The sequence below is a fragment of the Micropterus dolomieu genome, linkage group LG10, assembly GCF_021292245.1.
Source record: "Micropterus dolomieu isolate WLL.071019.BEF.003 ecotype Adirondacks linkage group LG10, ASM2129224v1, whole genome shotgun sequence".
Taxonomy (NCBI): domain Eukaryota; kingdom Metazoa; phylum Chordata; class Actinopteri; order Centrarchiformes; family Centrarchidae; genus Micropterus; species Micropterus dolomieu.
The window spans coordinates 24,910,794-24,916,774 of NC_060159.1; positions in this window are offsets into that span (position 1 = coordinate 24,910,794).

Sequence of the window (5,981 nt, forward strand, 5' to 3'; positions counted from 1 at the left end):
GGTCTCACTATTCACAAAGAAATGTACAATAACCACATCTTATGTTATAAGGACTCTGTTGCTAACACCAAAACCCACTACTACTCCAGTATAATTATTGAAAAAAAAGGAAACTCCAAGCCACTGTTCTCCCTACTTAACAATATCACCCAACCCAAGGACTTTCTCCCCCCTCACCTGTACACAACATCCTTCTGCAACTCTATCATCTGTCATTTCTCACTGAAAAATTAAAAACATCCACCAGCACCTTGGATCTACTCCTCACCTCAGTATCTCAACCGACTCTCACCCATTCACACATCCATTCTTCTCCTTCCAGCTCCCCACTACCTCAGAAATTACAGAACTCATCAGGAAATCCAAGCCTTCCACCTGTCAACTTGATCCCATTCCCACACAACTTGTTAAAGCCTGCCTTCCCTTCCTGGTTCCCCTCATCTCTGCTATCATCCACTCCTCTCTCACCACTGGAACTGTCCCTACATCATTCAAAACTGCTGCCATTACCCTGATTTTGAAATAAACTGGCGCCGACCCCTCTAACTTCAATAACTTCCGTCCTATATCCAATTTACCATCCATTTCCAAAATTCTTGAAAAAACAGTTGCATCTCAACTCCATCTTCATCTATCCCACAATAACCTGTATGAACAGTTCCAGTCTGGCTTCCGTCCACTTCATAGCACTGAAACAGCACTTATCAAAATCACCAATGACCTCCTTGTGGCAGCTGATTCTGGACTACTTACCATTCTCATCCTCCTCGACCTGAGTGCAGCCTTTGATACCATCTGTCACTCTGTTCTCTTCAACAGGTTATCTTCTAGGCATCACTCACACTCCGTTAGACTGGTTCACATCTTAAGTCTTTTAAATCCTGTCCCTCCCCCGTCACTTCAGGTGTGCCCCAGGGCTCTGTCCTGGGGCCACCTTTTCATCATTTATCTCCTTCCCCTGGGCAATATCTTCCGCAAATTTAATATTCAATTCCTCTGTTATGCTGATGACACCCAGCTCTACCTCTCGACCAACCAAACCATTGTCCTCCCCCCATCCTTGACAGCACTTTATCTTTTCAGTCCCACATCAATAACATTACCCGGTCTGCCAACTTCCATCTACGAAACATCAATCGCCCGCGCCCCTCCCTTACCCCCCACACTGCCGCCATTCTTGTTCACAGTCTTGTCACTTCCCGTTTGGACTACTGCAAGTCTCTCCTTTTCGGCCTCCCTCACAAATACCTTCATAAACTTCATCTGGTCCAGAATTCAGTTGCCCGCATCATAACTAGAACACCCTCCATCCACCACATCACTCCTGTTCTCCAACAGCTTCACTGGCTCCCGGTCCTGTCCCGTATCCAATTCAAAGTCCTTCTGTTAACATTCAAGGCCATCCACAACCTTGCCCCTCCGTATTTGTCTGATCTCCTGCAGGGTCCAACTTCCACCCGCTCCCTTAGATCCTCTTCCTCCATACACCTGCCTGTCCCCCCTGCTCGTCTCACCACAATGGGAAGCAGAGCATTCAGCCGCTCTGCCCCCCGTCTCTGGAATTCTTTACCACCCCTACTTAGAAACATCGATTCATTCTCCCATTTTAAATCGCAACTCAAAACACATCTGTTTAAAACTGCCTACCTCATTTGATGTAAATTCTTTGCTTTTAGCTTGTTTTAATGTTCTTAGTTTTGCTGCTTTTAAATGTCTTTGCATCCCTGTACGGTGTCCTAAAAAAAATAAAATGTATTATTATTATTATAAATTAGTGTAACAGCAGTGGTAGCAGTAGTTGTACTAATAGTGAAAGCAATAGTACAAGCAGTAGTAAAATAAAAAGAAATACAAATATTAGTAGTAAGAGTATCAGGTGTAAATTTGTCAGTAGTAAAATGTAACAGAAATAAGTGCAGTAGTAGAGGTAGTACTTAGGTATGGAGAGAAGTATCTTTATTAAAAGTAGGTTTTAGCATAAGAACTGTAAATAACCTGAGATATTCCCATGATCCCTTGAGGTAAAAGTGAATTTGATTGTACATGAACCACTCATCACGGCTCATGAAATCAAAGAAACCTGTAATGAACCTGAAACTAAACGTCAATAAACTAAACCTGATGAGCCACCATGTGATTGTGGAAAGTTTTGGAACGACCCACACCTGACAGGATCATCACAGATCCTTATCTCTGTATAGGAAATGTTCCATTGAGGGGACAATTTCAAACTCTGACTAATGAGGGTACTGCAGGCCACATACCACAGTGGTTACATAAAAACTTGATGCCAGCTCAGAGATCACATGACTTGAGTCACTGTGTCACTCAGCAAGTTCCACAGGGAGCAATTAAAGTTTTGTTTGGCTGATTGTCCTGGTTGGAGTGATACTTGTACCCTACCCTAAAATGCTACCTTAAAACACTTGAAACCAGGGAGCCGGCCCGCATGGAGGTATGACCTGGCCTAGACAACAGCCTCTTTGCAGAATGAGAAAACAGTCCCAAATACTCAACAGGGTAATTAGCCCAGGAGCCCAGAGTTACTGCAATCAGCTCTTCCTATACGAGAGAGAGAAATGGAGAGAGTGAGAGAAAGTCCACATCCACTCATGACCCCATAGGGCGTCACTCCCCTCCTTAAAACAGGGGACCCAAAAAGGGGTTGTATTGTTGTTTCATTTGGAGGACTTTGTTGGAAGACACTTCAAGGAGAAACCAGGTTCAACTTTTTTGCCACATAATCCTACGTTTTCTGCAGAGCTCCTGTGGTGGGGGGTCATGACGCAACATTAATGTGTCTGAACAGGACTTTCAACCCCTGTGGCACATGGCAGCCCAAGAGATCCATTTCTACACTGACAGCTGCAGGAAATAAATGAAACACCATGAATGACACATGTTGAGTTCTACACGAAGGGCCCACCTCTCGCTTGTGTCCTTACACAAGATACCTGCTGTGTTTGCTTCAGGGACACACGTCTTGTGTAAGCATGTTAGTGTTCTGTGATTGGTTATAAAGTACACTGCTCAAAAAAATAAAGGGAACACTAAAATAACACATCCGAGATCTGAATGAATGAAATAATCTCATTAAATACTCCTTTCTTTACATAGTTGAATGTGCTGACAACAAAATCACACAAAAATTATCAATGGAAATCAAATTTATCAACCCATGGAGGTCTGGATTTGGAGTCACACTCAAAATCAAAGTGGAAAACCACACTACAGGCCGATCCAACTTTGATGTAATGTCCTTAAAACAAGTCAAAATGAGGCTCAGTAGTGTGTGTGGCCTCCACGTGCCTGTATGACCTCCCTACAACGCCTGGGCATGCTCCTGATGAGTTGGCGGATGGTATCCTGAGGGATCTCCTCCCAGACCTGGACTAAAGCATCCGCCAACTCCTGGACATTCTGTGGTGCAACGTGGCGTTGGTGGATGGAGCGAGACATGATGTCCCAGATGTGCTCAATTGGATTCTGGTCTGGGGAACGGACCAGTCCATAGCATCAATGCCTTCCTCTTGCAGGAACTGCTGACACACTCCAGCCACATGAGGTCTAGCATTGTCTTGCATGAGGAGGAACCCGCCAACCGCACCAGCATATGGTCTCACCTCTCATCTCGGTACCTAATGGCAGTCAGGCTACCTCTGGCGAGCACATGGAGGGCTGTGCAGCACCCCAAAGAAATGCCACCCCACACCATTACTGACCCACCGCCAAACCGGTCATGCTGGAGGATGTTGCAGGCAGCAGAACGTTCTCCACGGCGTCTCCAGACTCTGTCACCTCTGTCACATGTGCTCAGTGTGAATCTGCTTTCATCTGTGAAGAGCACAGGGCGTCAGTGGTGAATTTGCCAATCTTGGTGTTCTCTGGCAAATGCCAAACGTCCTGCACGGTGTTGGGCTGTAAGCACAACCCCCACCTGTGGATGTCGGGCCCTCATACCACCCTCATGGAGTCCGTTTCTGACCGTTTGAGCAGACACATGCACATGTGGCCTGCTGGAGGTCATTTTGCAGGGCTCTGGCAGTGCTCCTCCTACTCCTCCTTGCACAAAGGCGGAGGTAGTGGTCCTGCTGCTGGGTTGTTGCCCTCCTACGGCCTCCTCCATGTCTCCTGATGTACTGGCCTGTCTCCTGGTAGCGCCTCCATACTCTGGTCACTACGCTGACAGACACAGCAAACCTTCTTGCCAAAACATCAGCCAGGAAGCATAGGAACTGAGAAGTGGTCTGTGGTCACCACCTGCAGAACTACTCCTTTAGTGGGGGTGTCTTGCTAATTGTCTATAATTTCCACCTGTTGTCTATTCCATTTGCACAACAGCATGTGAAATTGATTGTCAGTCAGTGTTGCTTCCTAAGTGGACAGTTTGATTTCACAGGAGTGTGATTGACTTGGAGTTACATTGTGTTGTTTAAGTGTTCCCTTTATTTTTTTGAGCAGTGTATGTTGTAAATCTCAGGTCTACACATTTATTTACTCTAGTTTAATTGCAACTGAAACTCAAATTTGTCGAGATGATGAGAATACTCATTTCTCCTACACAAGTTTCAGACCAAAATCCACCACTCCCAGAAAAAAGCTGAATCCTTCAATACCATATTAAAAACATTTTTTCCCCCCCCCTGCTTTGTAGGTCTTTGTAGCTTTTTTTCACCCACTTTGAGTAACTTCCTGCATCACTAAGCTGCTGAATATGTGAGGGGGTGGGGGCATTTCAGCGGTAATGTAAACACTGATGGGACAATAATTATGGGTCATTTTCTGTGACATTGAATTTTGGTAGACTCTTGGTTTGAATCATATCCTGGCCAGGATTTACTGTAATTCAAAATATTGTTGATCACATTTCTGAGTAACTTCTATGCTTTGTGAAAATGAAACAAGACAAATAAAATCTGTTTTATATTACCTTTTAAATGTGAGATTTCTCTAAGCTTGAGCTGAGACCTCACAAACTCAGTGAATGAGAGCATTATGGATCCAGAGGTACTGTAATGACACTCTGTCCACGAAAAACAGTATGATCAAGGGTCTTGGTGCCACATCTACCCTTGAGGACACCTAACTCATGAATTTGTTATTGTTTCCATCAGTTTGGGGGGGTTGACATCTTACCACACCTAAAAATGCACACAAACTGCACATGGTAGTTTTGTTAAGGCTGGCTCTCATATGTTTTAGACTCAATATCTCTAAATGTGACCTTTTTTAGGTAATAAAACAGAACAAGGTAAATACATTGTAAAAAAAAAAATAATAAGGAAATTAATTAAATGACATTGAATCAAGATAGATTTAGCATGAGTGTTTGAAGTACAGTATATGTAACCAGATCATGTCTGCAGAAACCTCTTGTTTATATAATTACATAAAATAAATAAAATAGTAAATACCTCACTTGACACACTTCCAAACCCAGTATGTCTTCTGTATCTGATTCTAGTTTTATTTCATTTGTGCAGTATTATTTACATGGAGGCTCTGCTTTATTGTTTGCCATTGTCAGAGTAAACAGAGATCAGAAATAGGCCCAATGATTGATTGATTGTGCTGAGAGCCTGTGCTGACGTATTGCGGTAAGCGTGTCGACTCATTTCCGTTTCCGGTGCTTGTGTGTTGGTACCGTGTTGTGCTGCTCTCGCTAAATAACAGTTACATTTGTTAGATTACAGCGGCCAACTGTTCGCTAAACACTTATTCTTTACAGTAATTTTGCCTAAGCACTCTCAGTTCTTTCCATCTTTTAGTGACTGCTGTTCAATCTCATACTTGTTCTAAAGTTTTGGTAGCTGACGCTACAGTACTTTAGCTTAGCCGTTAGCGACTTTAGCTTAGCAGCTAGCGATGGCTTCTCCTTCTCCCTCTCTCTCTCTCCTACTTTCTCCTGCTCGGTGTGTCAGATGTTCAGTTACTCCTCTGCCTCCTTTAGCGGTAATGGTACGTGTAATAAGTATAGTTTA